Genomic DNA, 15,814 nt, shown 5'->3' with positions numbered 1-15,814 from the left:
ATATGAGTGGTGATTGGGTGCTCCGGTTCAATGACAATTATTGCAGGTGTCGAAGAACATCTTGGGAGGCCAAGACATATCCGAAGTGCTTGGGCTTATACGGGGTGTTTTTTTTTAGCTGCACCAAATTTTTAAAAATAGAAAAATATAAATCTTGGTCACGTTATGTTTACCACTCGAGTGTACGGATTGGCGGCCTCTAGATACAGAGCAATTTCCGCTCTTACGTGCGTAATTAGCGAAGTTACGGTAATTAACTTTCTAATTATCAACAATAGGTGGCACAGCAAATGAGTACTTTGGGGACCGTCCTACCTATCCTGACAATCAAATTTTGAATAGCGGAGCTCATGTGGGAGCTACGCGAACAATTAATTCCCCTTGGCAGACCCCTGGCAGGGGAGCGAGATGTTTTGATGTTGGTAACCTAGAGCGGGGGGGGGGGGGGGGGGGGGGGGGAGGGTCTTTTTTTCTTTTCTTCGTGTCTCCAAGGCCATGGACATACACAGAAGGTAGGATGCCCTTCACGCGGTTTATATTAACCGCCGTATTCTGGATGTACCATGACTCCAGTAGCAGCTTTTTTCGCCAGTTTGTCTCTGTTTGAAGGATTTTGGTTTTTTGGAAAGCAATACTGTGGTCGGCGTCTTCGGAATGTTCGGCGACGGCGCTGCGTATTCGGTTGAATGTTCTGACGTCATTCTCATGTTGTCTGATTCTTTATTTTAGATTTTTGGTTCCCCGATGTACGACGTCGGACAGTCGGCAGAGCTGATTTTTTACACGACGCCTTGAGCTTTTTCTTTTGGTGGACGGTCTTTTGGTTTAGAAATGAGGATATTCAAAGTGTTCATCGGTTTGTGCGCGACCTTTGAGGCCTTCTTCTTTCAATATTCGGCTGCGAGCTTCGCTGGTACCTTTGGCGTACCTGGCGCTGGTACCTTTGACGAGCTTCGCTGGTACCTTAGACGGATGGACACTCGTTTTTGTGCTCGGGTGAATTCAACGGTTGGAGGTCTAGTAGTTGTGAAGGTAGCCGGCCGTGAGGGTTGGTTTTCGCTGAACTGAAAATTTTAGATTGCCGTCGGCTCGTTTAACTTGTACATCTAAGAATTGTAGCATTTCGTTTCGGGCGCGATCATACGTGAACTGTATATCGGGGTCTCTGGAATTTGAATGGCTCTGCAGGTTTTCGACTTGCGATGCCTTCATGATGCAGAAGCAATCATCCACGGTCTTCAAAGCGATCGTCTTACACGAAGGACGGACGCACATAGTTTTATCGTCGGGTTACCATAGAAACGCTCATGCATTTAAAAGTTCTTATGAGCTAGTATATAGTGCAAGGTGAGGTGTTTTGATTTGCGATGTTCGATCCCCGATAACTTCCTATTGAGCAATGGCTGCAAAAGAAGTCGTGGAAAAAATCACCAGCCCTTCCCCTGTCGAGAAAATGGGGGTTAGCGAAGCTTGTCGTGTGTGTATCTGACCTTCCTGGTGATTTTCATTCTTTCTTTCTCTTTTTCTTCCTTTCTCTCACTCTTTCTTGCTTTCTGTCTCTTTTTGTCCCTGGTATGTGCCATTGAGCTTGGACCCTTTCTGCACTACCACCAGGATCGGCCCACTTTTCAGCCCGAAACCACCACCACCGCCGACACTTGTGAGCCTATGAAGCTTCGCTTAAAACCTCTAAGCACACCTAAATTGAAGTGAGAGTCCGCCGGTAACCGAGACATTCGCTAACAAGCTGCGTCAAAGCAGGCGGCCAAGCGTATCGAGCTGCCTCGTCATCGCGTTGCCTGCAGCCGTCAGTCGTTTGTGGTTTTACCATGCTTCCACAGGAAAGCGACACATTGAGCGGCACCATCTTACCAGACAGAGCCTTTCAGTACTTGAAGACTCAAAAGACGTAGTAACTATATAAAGCGCTGGAGCAGACGAGAACAATAGAGGAGGACACCACACGAGGGCTAACGTTCAGCATTTTGCTTTTTTTTTTCTTTTTCTTTCGACCCAAGTCCATGCCAAATAGCGTTCACACTAGCAAGTGAACACGCTAGAACACATTTAAAAATGACATTATTCCCGGTCAACGAGATCGACGGAGCGCTGACACAATCCGTGCCCATGGCAATGTTGCAATCTTCGCTGCTTCCGTGATTGGCCTTGTATATATCTGTGCCTCGGTTTTCAAGTAAACCAATTGTTGAAAGTTAGGGCTCGTGTCGTGTCCTCCTCCATTGTCCTCGTCTGCCCCAGTGCTTTATATCCTTACTATGCCGAACCAACAAGCTTGAACGGCCGCACTCGTCAAGCTCAAAAGACGACTCAATAACGTTAAAGCAGGGCGCAGTATTTTAACCGCTGTACTCAAGGGGAACGAATAAAACTATCGAAGAGCATAAACAGCCATCCAAAGGATGAAGAAAATCGGGGTAGCTTGCATAAGGGCGCAAGGCTAAAGACAAAGCGGAGGTGATCAGTTCCTAGCTGGTCGTGCCTATACGAAATGATAAGCTACACGAAGTAATCCCAAGTGATGCTATGTTATACGAAGTGTAAGCATTTCCTCGTGGTTCGTGACATCGGGGAACGCTTCGCGAAGCACTTGCAGTCCGAGCACACGTGGGGGAAGTGGCGCTAAAGCTACGCACATTGTACGGGCGGCGCACAGCAGACGAAACGCCGGGATGACGTCACGGCGCATGTCCAGTGGCGCGCAGCTGGTGGGAGCTCGGCTGAGCCACCACCAGAGGCGCCTGCTGCAGTCACGGACACCACGAGCGTTCGACGCTAATACGGGGCAACGGAGAAGCGCGGTTGGCGTCGGCAGCACCTCTACTCGTTACCTCGTTGATGCTGCTACAATTTGTTTCTCTCTCTCTCTCTCGCTCTCATTTTCTCTTTCTCTCTCCCGAGCATAGCGCGCGACGCTGCGCGAGGTGGTTACCAGGCAACGCAGTGGCAGGCAGCTGCGGCGTCGCTGGTTGCCATGGCTACGGCATGGTGACTTTTCGTGAAACGCGCACGTTTTACGGCTGGCCTAAACAGTTTCGCTGTTAAAAAATGTGGCTCCAATCCGCGCTGTGAAGGTGGTTGGACAACGAAGCTGTAAACGACACCCACAACGATTACCCATTGTGACGTCACTTGAATTAACACATGTGGCTCTACAAAGAGTGAAACCAGAGACAAGTGAAATGTACTTAACCACACCATTTATTACTTGACAACGACATTATATTCACGCTGTTCTTCTGGCGTCCTTACTTTCCGTGGTCTACCCATGGTAGCCTGGAACGAACTGAATGAGTTGCTAGACCGTAGGGACGTCACTACGTGATTTCTATGCTGTTGGGTACTTTTCCACTCGGAGTAGCTTACGCAACCGTAATATTAACCAGGAAACACACGCGGGAGAAGGGACGTGCTTCGCATTTTTCGCAGACGTCATTAGCATACATTATTCGGCTTGCACTTCACACGAGGGTTTTGAATGACGTCAACCCCTTTCGAAGCAGCTGCAAACCTAATCTTTACCGGAACGCGTCGGAGGGTGTTCCCATTGTTCACAAGTGCCTTATCATCCATCATGAGGTTTTGATGATTGTTTTGTGGTTTTTCTTTTGAAAACTAGTTCTGGAGCTGTATGCTGTGAAACCATTTTTTTTCTTTAACTCCCTCAGCCATTTGGCCATTATGGACGCCTTTCTTACTGTTTTAGTTTTATTGCGATAGCAATTATATGGACACTTCAACCGGATTTCTGCCGTCGCCGTCGCCGTCGCCGTGAGGTTCCGTATAGATAAAATCTTCGCCGCGCGCCGTATGCCCCAGCGGAAGCGTGCGGGGACGCGCGCTATCACGGAGAGCGAACGCACTCAATCTCCCACGCGCAAGCAAGGAAGCGGAAAGCCAGCGCCGGAGAGAGCAGGGGGGGGGGGGGGGGGCACTTCTCTGCCAACAACCGCGCTCGTCGCTCGTCCGCACAGTCTCTTATCTCTCCCACGCGCAAGCAAGGAAGCGGTAAGCCAGCGCCGGAGGGAGCGGGGGCTCTCGTCTCTCGTCATGTCGGTCTACTTACGCCGCAGCACACCTCCTTACTTAATCAGCTCATGTTTACTACAATTCATATTGCTACCAAAGCCGCTCACCTTACTTCGTATGACATTGCTGTGTTGCTATCGCATTCATTGCTTCGCCCTTAGGGTGAAACTGTGACATTTTTTATTAGTTATTACAGTTAGCATGAGTTAAGTCGTAGGCTCGGTTTCAGCGGTGAATTAAATTTTATGCGTAAGTGTCAAATGACCTATTTAGCGAAATGCAGCGCCACTTACGTGAAACCTGGGGAGGTGCGAAGCATGCATTGATGCACCGCTAATACGCTCGTACTGCCTTAAAGGGACTCTAAAGAGAAACCGGAAGTTGAACTTAAATGGCAGATTATCCTTTCACGATCACAGCCATACCATTCTTATTGCAAACAGATGTTTAATAAGCGAGAAAATAGCGAAAAACTGAAGGATAGGTGCTGACGCCCCTTCGAATTTCCCGCACTACATGTTCGTGACGTCGGAGATTACAAATGCAGGCCGGTCGCGATTGGTCGAGAGCGATTTATCGCTGTTAATAAAACGCAAAATGAAATACACCTCTAACGTACATAAACAGCATTTGCCAACTTTTTAAACCGTTTCAAGCGAGGAAGTACAAGTTTAGCACAAAATTAAATAAATAAGAAAAAAAGGCATGGCGATACATCCGGTCGTGATAGTTTCGTAGTTTCGTTTTTGGTCAATGCATCGTCGCGCGCGCCTGTTCCGCTCTACGGTGTTTGGTTGCGTGTTGCGTGGCTCGAAAAACGTTGACTTCGCGGGAAACAGCCAGAAAATGCCTCGTGTGTGTAGTGTTGAGGGCCGTATAAATTGCCCAAGGCGCTTGCTCAGGGGCAGCGGCAGTGTTGACTCGATTGTGTCCTTTCATGTGGTGTCGCGCGGTGAGCCCCGGCTCCCCGGCGTTCGCAATGGCTCAGTGCTCTGCCTATGATAAAACGGCAAAAGAGCCAGAGAAACCGATGGTGCGCTCTCTGCATTTCTCGCCCTCGGATTATGTGTATAATCCTGCCCTCAGAAAGTATCTTGGCGTGCCCCAGAGGCCAGTCCTTTCTCGAGCAGCTGTTCCCTCAATGCGGCCTTCATCAAACCCCCTACCGGTGCCCCTGCAGCAGCAAACTGGCGGCTCGGTGAGTGCTGAATGTCATTAAATAAAGCCACGAAATAACCATACCGAGTACGTGCGCAACTTTCTACGCTTGTTCTGTCGGGAACATCGTCGCCTGGCGGACCGGACGCTTCGTATTCCGTGGACGAAAACGAAGTTCTGCTTTCCGCCGGCGCGGCCGGCGTCTCACAGCTATCGCACGCGGAAGCACCTACCGCTCGACCACGGAGGATCATTTCGCGCTCCGTTTCACTGAATATCGCTGAAATGCAGTCCTGCTTCCCTGGCGAGCTCTTCGTTGCAAGGTTCAGCGGCAGCAACGGTATCCATCGCGGCGAACGCAAACGCAGCGACCCTGCATGCAGCCATGATGCATCCAGCGCCTCGGCCGTTTACGCAAGCGGTGACGTATCATGGCCCATTCTGATTCGCTGAGAGCAATGAAATCTGTGACGACACTGCTTCAGCGCCAAATCTGTGGTGAGAGAAATTGAGGAAGAGATATTTGGGTCTTTGTTTACGAATTTCTCCGCTAATAACTCATATTTTTGCACCCAACAAAAACAGCATGCATTCCAGAAGGTCCCTCTTTTATTCCAGCTGAACTTCCTGTTTCTCTTTAGTGTCCCTTTAAGCAATGGCTCATAACCCTGTAAACGCGGCCTCCCCATTACGACGACAGAAGAGAAGTGAAATTCTACGCTGGAATGATGACCGGCAACGCAGCCAGCTGTGGAAGACGACGACGAACGCGGGAGCGCTCGGCACGCGGGACGCTCGGCATGCGCTCGTGCCGAGCGCGTGCCGAGCTCGGAGCGCGTGAAATAAGACTCAGCGGAACCAAACCAACAGCTCGGAAGCTAGAGAGAACCAGAGCCCACAGAGCTTCGGAGATATAACGGCAGACATGTTAAGGTGCAGCCCATGCCTGATTTACGTTCTTTTGTGCAAAAAAAAAAAAAAACAAACAAAACAAAAACAAAAAAAAAAACATGAACACAAAAAAATTGTATTCTGAAACAAAAATCATGGTAGCGGCGGGGTTCGAACCCGCGCCTCCGAAGAGACTGGAGCCTAAACCCAGCGCCTTAGACCACTCGGCCACGCTACCCCACGATAATTGCGTAATAAGCAATTAATTTTAAATTTATTGCTGTCAAACCAACTGACACCTTTCGGAATGCAATAAACAACTTGGTAAGCACATAAAAGCGATTTACAGATAAAGATAAACGCCTTGTGCATCGAAGTAATTCCTAAAAATATAACAAATTAGAACCTATACTCCATGTCGCAACTAACTTGCAGCACTGCCGATGGTGCAATTTGTATACAGGCAATATCCTTGCGCCGAAGAATATAGTTTGGAGGTACCTGTCGAATTATTGGCGACATTAGAGAGATTTAGCTTTGCTCGGTGCATTACACGTTACAGCGATCTCTTGCTCTCCGCCCTAACAGCAAAAAATAAATGGTAAAATGAGCCACCGCTTAGTCTCATCTCAAGCTGAGGGCAAAGCATCAGGTACGTTTTGTCGTTATTGTTGAGATCAGTTGTTTTTTTTTTTTTTTTTTTTTGACGCTGCTAGGCCTACAGAGGCTGCGCCGTGGAGCAGAAGTGGTTTGATTTCCACTCACCAGATGGTCGCCACAGCATTAGCGCTGGTGATGCGCTGACGATGCGAAAGGCTGTGCCCATGGCAGTGTTGCAATCTTCGCGATTGGCTATAGACGTTTTCACGAGGGCGCTTCCAACGCTTTCGCGTCGAGAGTATGTGTCAGTGTTGCCTTTTTGGTCTGGACTGTGAGCTTCCCTTGCGCTTGTGTTGCGGAGTGGTACCTTTCCTTCGATGTTTCCGTTTATTTTTGTCCCGAATGACTTACGCTCGCAAATAACGACATATACTCATCAAAAGGCTACAGGCCAGCACTGTGCAGTTTATGGGTGCACAAACTACCAGCGGAAAATAACGATTTTGGGGACTATAGTGTGTCCACAACACAGCACTCCGCTAGACCACTGCCGATGTGATATGTTCGTGCTTCACCGGTTTCCTGCATCACCTGAGGACTTGGCATTTCAGTCTAATATGAACCAATGCACACATCAGTTAAGTTATGCATTTTGGTAAACCCTTTTGAGCACATTTACCTATAGATTGCGAGCATTGTCAGATATTCGATGCAATATTTTCTCGTATGTAGTGGCAGAGTCTACATTTGTTTTCTTTCAAACACGACTTCATTCCAGTGCCTAATACGGGGGTGACACGGCGCACTTCTGATCGTGATCGAGCCCGATCTGGATAGAATTTCTCGGCCGCGATTGGCTTCTTTGCTCAATCTGCGAAAGGGAACCAATCGCGGTCGAACGTTCTGACAGATCAGGCTCGATCGCGATCAAAAGTGGCCATGTGACACCGGTATGAGACAAGTAGAAGCATTCCGCAAGATAACTAGTCGGTAAATACACTTCGAAACGATCTGAAAAAATCGTGTCCTATGGAAGATGTATGTAGCCCCTGTGTCTGCCAAAACATTGTCCCTGCGTTCACACGCGCTCTGCGCGGCCACACGAAAATAATTTCAAAATCTAGTACCTGGGCTGTATCAGTTCGCCACAGATACTGCGCTGCTCGAGCGGCACGCTTTTGCTTTGACATTTTGTTATAAGCACCCTGCGCTGCACCAGATTCAATAAATTTTGCACGACTGAGCTGATGAGTTACGTCGGAAGCGACAAGTACCCTTGTCGAAACGTTGGTTCCAGCAGCATTCCTTGTTCCATCACTAAGAATATCGTCGAACTTGAAATGCAAGAGCAAATATTGACCAGCCTCGAGTGCCCTAAATAATTCTCCATAAAGGCTTTCGTACAACCCGTTTCGGTTTTGTTTCTCAGGAGGTGTATGTGCGTGACGTCATGACACAGAAGGTGGTCACGTGACAGCACAGCATATTAACCAGACGACTGGCTCGCTCGGTCGTCTCGTATGCTGCTACATCGGACCACGCAACGAGTAACATCATAGCAGACGACAGAGCGAGCCGGAGCGAGTGTCAAAATGTCGCGACGTTCGCTCCCACGTGACGAACTTCTGTGTAGAGACGTCACGTCACGTACAACTTTTGAAAAACGAAACCGAAACTGGTTGTAGGTATCGTAGTAAACTAATTGTGGTGCTCCGAGCATTGCCAGTATTATTTCTAAAGTTTCAAGGTCGAGAAATTTCATTTAAAATATCTGTATAAAAGGTGTGCCAACTATCATGCACCAAGATTTAAAATACGCAAAGGCCACGTAGCTGGACAGAACTAAGGTAATGGTGTTTGTCGTCACTTGGAGATACTCAGATTATTTTTTGCATTCCACCTAATTACATAATTAGTCTTAATTAATTATTCAACTTCTCAAATAATATAATTAGATGAAAAGCTAGTGTCCATGCGAAAATTGTAGAGCAACATGGAAAAACTCCCGTTACTGCTTTCTGTTGCATAATACGTGCTACACAAAGTGTTTTTCCGAGCGTTAAAGACGCCCACGAATACACGTAAAATTGTCGCGCGACTAGGGGTACTTTGCGTGTATTCGCGGGCTTCTTTCACGCTCGGAAAAACACGTTTATGTAGCCCGTATTGAGCTACCAAAGCTGTATAGGGAGTTTTTCATGTTGCTCTACAATTTTCTCTTTGACACTTTTTTAAGGCTAATTATGTAATTAGCCGGAATGTAAGAAATAATCGGAGTACCTCCAAGCGACGGCAAACATTACCAAGGTTCTGTGCAGCTACGTGGCATTTGCATATTTTTAAATCTCTGTGCATGATAGTTAGGACACCCCGTATATATATATATATATATATATATATATATATATACAGTAAATATGTATATATGTATAACAAATGCCATATCAGCAGTTCTTTAGTCTCACGATGTGTGCTGCCGCCAATTCCTTTAACAAGTGATCTAGCAACGTTCTACTTTCGGTTGCGCAACCCTTCCCGTTCGCATTAAAAAAAAATAGAGAGACCATCAAGAGAGAGAGAGCAGAGCAGAGAAGCTAAATACGATCTTATGCTCCTGTCCACACTAGAGGCCGAATTCACAAAGCTTTTTGTTCGTAAGTGATCCTTGCAATTGGCTGGCAACCTTCTAATAAGTCCAGAAGCAGGATTGGCTGAAACTTGCTCTTTCGAAGATTCTAGCGTCTGAAATTTTTACAAATGCGGGCCGAGTCAGGTTATACATAGTCACTAATTTCAATCACTGTTCTGCGCGCATTGGTTGTACAAAACCATGTCACTACCAACCTGTGTCGGTTAATGTTTTGCAGCGTCCGTCTACGGCTCCGTCAAGGCTACGTACCGGCGGAGCTGTGTGGGGACTTGCGCAGGATGTGGTCATCGCACGCCTCCCGTGGAGGATGCTCATGTGCGCAAAATATAATATTTAAGAGGAAATGCATGCGGTAGCCAGTTCCCGTGATTTCGTTTCGCCGCAAGACGAGTGTATTATTTTCTAGGTAATTGCAGGAGCTGTGTGGTCGTCGATGGTTTAACCAGAAATTGCAGAAACAAAACGAGCGGCTGCAAAAACGGGTAGTAACGTGAGTGATGGGACGCAGCCGATAACGTTCACTGACTCAGTCGATAGCGCGACACGCCTGCGCGACGGCGACGAGTGGCTGATTGGTCGTCGCACGACCCGATCAATCGGTGACCATATATAGCTTGGTTCCTAAAATCCAGTGCCCGCGATAACAAGGTACCGAATTTATGACACCCTTAAAAGATTTAAGACGTCGTGTAGGGCCTGCAATGGCATGGCACAGCCGCCACTGCGCTCCCTGTTAAGAGCGGTGGCAATGGAATTGCATCGCTTGCATATTATGAGCACTAATAGTGTTTTGCACTCTTTATTAGGCTGGGAGAAGATTTAAGATAAAAGGAATGCGCTGTGGATCAATTATCAAACATTTTGAATAATAATTCAATCAAGAACATGAGATCTAGTTTGAGGAACTTTGATGGTTGTATAGTATAACATCTATTTTGCATATACGGCTTAAACATATAGCATACATAAAAATAAATATATTCGGGACATCACGGTGAGGGCGACGCCGAGAGCGAAAATTTGCCTGGATTGTCCACGTAATTGCTATTGCAAAAAATTAGTAGGAGCCGATATTGTAGTTGACATGAGGGAAAAATGGAGCTGAGCAGGCCATGTAATGCGCAGGATGGATAACCGGTGGATCATTAGAGTTACAGAATGGATACCGAGAGAAGGGAAGCGCAGCCGAGGACGGCAGAAAACTAGGTGGGGTGATGAAGTTAGAAAATTTGCAGGTGCAAGTTGGAATCAGCTAGCGCAAGACACGGGTAATTGGAGATCGCAGGGAGAGGCCTTCGTCCTGCAGTGGACATAAATATAGGCTGATGATGATGATGCTACAACTAAGACGACTTCAAGGCGAAAGCCCGAGCTCCGCCAACTTAATAACACGACGACCACTTTTTTGCCGAGTCATCATCACTCTGAAACCACGATTTAGTCATTTTTGCAAGTCACCCTTCCTATGATTTACCAAACTCGAACCCTGACTCAGCACTTTTTTTGCTGAGTTAGTCTCACTTAGACTCTCAAATCTCATATTCCTTGCAAGTGACTCCCCCTCTCCATAACCCCTTGATTCATTGTTAATTCACACTTGATTCACTCTTGATTCACCCTATCACTGCTAGGTTCACCTTCATTACTCTATCATCTCGGTTTTACTTCCATCACACTTGGTGTGCTTATTACTCCAAATTTCCAATTTTCACCACTCTTGATTCACCCTATCACCACTTGATTCACCTTCATTCACTCATTTACTCTTAATTATCTTAGCTCACTCTATCTAATCATTACCTTTCGTTTGACCCCTTTAGTTCACCATCAATTCACTCTTAATTCACCCATTCACCTCTATGTATGCCTACTTTTATCGTTTTCATTACCATCATTACTCATTACCATCAATTATTCTCGGTTCCTGGCCACTTTCCGGATTTATCGACCCATTTTCCAGCCTTGTCATGCTAATTATCATAATTTAATGATAATCATGATCATTTATCGATATTTATATTTCTCATGTAATTACTTATCGATTGTTATATAATTTTATGGGGTTTGTAAGGATTTCATTGAGACCCGCCGTGGTTGCTCAGTGGCTATGGTGTTGGGCTGCTGAGCACGAGGTCGCGGGATCGAATCCGGCCACGGCGGCCCCATTTCGATGGGGGCGAAATGCGAAAACACCCGTGTACTTAGGTTTAGGTGCACGTTAAGGACCCCCAGGTGGTCCAAATTTCCGGAGTCCTCCACTACGGCGTGCCTCATGATCAGATCGTGGTTTTGGCACGTAAAGCCCCATAATTTATTTTTTAGGATTTTATTGAGTTATCAATTTTCTGTACGTATTCTTTTACCGATATTTTGTCCGATTTTCGGCTCCACGTTTTCAAGGTCACCTCAGAACGAGACATATAAGGCTTTCACCTTATTAAAAACTTAACCAGAACAAACATGTAGGCTTTTTTAGGTAGCGTACGTTAGCAGCGCCAGCCGCATTGGCTTCATAGACTGTCCGTGTATGTTGTCACAATTTTGCATAGTAGCTCCTGTATTGAAGCGCATGCTTGACTTCGTATAAATGACATCTGGCGGGAACATGCCAAAGAGTTTTACGTAGAATTTCCTCAGGGAGTTCTCTGAATGATGCGTAAGCATTTCGTTGTAACGACGTGGTGTTGCGTGCTCACACTGAACACTGCTGGTAATCTAAGCAGTGCTCAGCGGCTGCGGTCGTCTTGGCGTCATTACGGCAAATGCGACAGCGCTGCGGCGGCACGAACTGCTGCGGAAGGCGGCGCAAAGTGAACTGATGAGGCAAGCAAACTGCTGCAAGAGGCTGCGCCAAGTGCGCTGATGGCGTTCCGATCCGAAGCCACGGCTGCTTCAATGTTCTGGCTTACTAAAGGCGTGCGTAGTGCGAGCCTGGTTGCACACGTCACGTGGTCACAGAGACGCGCTCGTGCCACTGCTCGCGCGTTTGTCGTCGTCTTCTTCCGCAGCTGGCGAAAACATTGCTGCTGGCGTTATCTTAAGACTTAGAGAGTGACTCCAACCAAATAAGGGAATTTATTGCCCGACGTTTCGGAGCTAATTCGGCTCCTTCTTCAGGGGGTATTCTTCGGAGGTGGCGGTGTGCAGCTTGTAAAAAGTCCATCGTACGAAAGGAGGAACGGGGAGAGAGTGGAAAGTGGGGTGACACTTGACAGGGCACCTGTTCTTGACAGAGGGAAAAGGTGAAAGGGTGGGGTGGCTGCGCCGTTGTTGGTCGGCTGGGATGACCAATGCTGGGGGAGCTTTACCCGCGGGAATGCCGTTGAAGGGGGGCGAGGGGGGGGGGAGGGAAGTGAGATGTTTTGGTGTTGGTGATCTAGAGCGGGGGGTCTTTTCTTCTTTGCGTCATGTCGCTAAGGCCATGGTCATAGACAAAAGGTAGGATGCCCTTCACGCGGTTTATATTACCCGCCGTATTCTGGATGTGCCATGACTCGAGTAGCAGCCTTCTTCGGCAGTTTGTCTCTGTTTGAAGGATTTTGGTTTCTTGGAAAGCAATACTGGTCGTTGGCGTCTTCTGAATGTTCGGCGACGGCGCTGCGTATTCGGTAGAATGTTCTGACGTCATTCTCAGGTTGTCGGATAATTTTTTTTTTTTAGATTTTTGGTTTCCCCGATGTATAAGGCCGGACAGTCGGCACAGCTGATTTCATAGACGACGCCTTGAACTTTTTCTTTTGGGGAACGGTCTTTTGGTTCAGGATTGAGGATATTGAAAGTGTTCATCGGTTTGTGCGCGACCTTTGAGGCCTTCTTTTTTTCAATATTCGGCTGAGAGCTGACGTATTGGATGGACACTTGTTTCTGGGGTCGGGGGGATGTCAACGGTTGGAGGCGTAGTAGATGGTTTCTTTTTTTTTTTTTTTTGTCGGGCGGGTGGTTTTTCGAATGAATTCCGTTGTATAGCCATTCCTTCTAAGTTCGTTGAGAACCGTTCTCCTTTCTTTCTTTTGATCTGATTGCAATGAGCAATGAGTTTCGGCTCTTTTCAATAAAGGAGTTACAACAGATGCCTTGTGGTTTGCCGGATGGTTGGATGCGAAGTGAAGATAGCGGCCCGTGTGGGTTGGTTTTCGGTAGACTGAAAATTTTAGATTGCCGTCGGCTCGTGTAACTTGTACATCTAGGAATGGTAGCGATTCGTTTTGTTCGCGCTCATACGTGACTCAGTGTCCATGCAATTTGAATGACTCTGCAGGTTTTCGACTTGCGACGCCTTCACGATGCAGAATCAATCATCCACGGTCTTGAAAGCGATCGTCTTACGCGAAGGACGGACGCACAGACAGTTTTATCGTTGGGTAACCACAGGAGTGCTCGTGCATTTAAAAGTTCGTATGAGGTAGTAGTGCAAGGTGAGGTGTTTTGACTTGCGATGTTCGATCCCCGATAACCTCCTCTTGAGCAATGGCTCAAAAGAGGTCGTGGAAGAAATCACCAGCCCTTCCCCTGTCTAGAAAAAAGGGGTTAAGCGAAGCTTGTCGTGTTTGTGTCTGACCTTCCTGGTGATTTTCTTTCTTTCTCTATCTCTCTCTCTCTCTCTCTCTCTCCTTGTTCCTGGTATGTGCCATTGAGCTTGGACCCTTTTGCACTACCACCAGGATCGGCCCACTTTTCAACGTGACACCACCACTACCGCCGACACTTGTGAGCCTATAAAGCTTCGCTTAAAACCTCTAAGCACACCTAAATTGGAGTGAGAGTCCGCCGGTAACAGAGACATTCAGTAACAAACTGCGCCGAAGCAGGCGGCCAAGCGTATCGAGCTGCCTCGTCATCGCTTGCCTGCAGCGGTCGGTCGTTTGTGGTTTCACCATGGTTTCACAGGAAAGCGACACACTGATCGGCACCATGTTACCAGAGCCTTTCAGTACTTGAAGGCTCAAAAGACATAGTATATATAAAAGCGCTGGAGCAGACGAGGACAATAGAGGAGGACGCGACACGAGGGCTAACGTTCAACATTTAGCTTTTTTTTTCTTTTTCTTTCGACCCAAGTCCATGCCCAATAGCGTTCACACTATCAAGTGCACATGATATGACACATTTATAAATGACAATTATTTCTCGGTCAACGAGATGGACTGAGCGCTGACACAATCCGTGCCCATGACAATGTTTCAATCTTCGCTGCTTCAGTGATTGGTCTTGCATATATCTGTGCCTCGGTTTTCAAATAAACCAGTTGTTCAAAGTTAGCGCTCGTGTCATCCTGTGTTGTCCTCGTCTGCTCCAGTGCCTTATATCCTTACTATGCCGCACCAACAAGCCTGAACGACCGCACTCGTCAAGCTCAAAAGACGACGCAATAACATTAAAGCAGGGCGCAGTATTTTAACCGCTGAACTCAAGGGAAACGAATAAAACTATCGAAGAGCATAAACATGCAGCCATCCAAACGATTAAAAAAAATCGGGGTAGCTTGCACTAGTGGCGCAAGGCTAAAGACACAGAGTAGCTGATCGGTTCCTAGCTGGTCATGCCTTTACGAAGGGATGTTAAGTTATACGAAATAATGCCAAGCGATGCTAAGTTATACGAAGTGTATAAGCATTTACTCGTGGTCCGTGGCATCGGGGAACGCCTCGGGAAGAACTTGCAGTCCGAGCACACGTAGGGGAAGTGGCGCGAACGCTACGCACATTGTACGGGCGGCGCAAGCAGACGAAACGCCGGGATGACGTCACGGCGCATGTCCAGTAGCGCGCAGCTGGTGGGAGCTCGGCTGAGCCGCTGCTGCAGTCACGGACACCGCGAGCGTTCGACGCTAATACGGGAAAACGGAGAAGCGCGGTTGGCGTCGGCAGCACCTCTGCTCGTTGCCTCTTTGGTGCTGCTACAATTTGTTTCTCTCTCTCTCGCTCTCATTATCTCTTTCTCTCTTTCGAGCATAGCGCGCGACGCTCCGCGAGGTGGTTGCTAGGCAACGCAGTGGCAGGCAGCTGCGGCGTCGCTGGTCGCCATGGCTACGGCGCGGCTGGTTTTTCGTGAAACGCGCACGTTTTACGGCTGGCTTAAACAGTTTCGCTGTTCAAAAAATGTGGCTCCAATCCACGCTGTGAAGGTGGTTGGACAGCGAAGCTGTAAACGACACCCACAACGATTACCCATTGTGACGTCACTTGAATTAACACACGTGGCTCTACAAAGAGTGAAACCAGAGACAAGTGAAATGTACTTAACCACACCCTTTATTACTTAATTACAAGTTATTACTTTATTACAATATATTCACGCTGTTCTTCTGGCGTCTTTACTTTCCGCAGTCTACCCATGGTAGCCTGGAATGAACTGAATGAGTTGCTAGACCGTGGGGACGTCACTACGTGATTTCTAAGCAGTTGGGTACTTTTCCACTCGGAGTAGCTTACGCAACCGTAATAGGGAAACACAAGCGGGAGAAGGGAC

At 47.5% G+C, this 15,814-nt stretch overlaps 1 protein-coding gene and 1 non-coding gene across 7 annotated transcripts in view; one reads left to right on the top strand and one right to left on the bottom strand.

Moving 5' to 3' along the window:
* LOC119436029 ((Lyso)-N-acylphosphatidylethanolamine lipase) overlaps positions 1 to 15,814 on the top strand; it is a 123,316-nt gene that overhangs the window by 66,614 nt on the left and 40,888 nt on the right. The window lies entirely within an intron of this gene.
* Positions 6,253 to 6,334, bottom strand: Trnal-uag (transfer RNA leucine (anticodon UAG)). The gene has a single exon. It is a non-coding gene; the product is annotated as a tRNA-Leu (tRNA).

Source organism: Dermacentor silvarum, chromosome 1 (genome assembly GCF_013339745.2).
Source record: "Dermacentor silvarum isolate Dsil-2018 chromosome 1, BIME_Dsil_1.4, whole genome shotgun sequence".
NCBI classification, from domain to species: Eukaryota; Metazoa; Arthropoda; class Arachnida; order Ixodida; family Ixodidae; genus Dermacentor; species Dermacentor silvarum.
The sequence above is the reverse complement of the archived record's forward strand: the minus strand, read 5'-3'. Positions and strand labels throughout refer to the sequence as shown.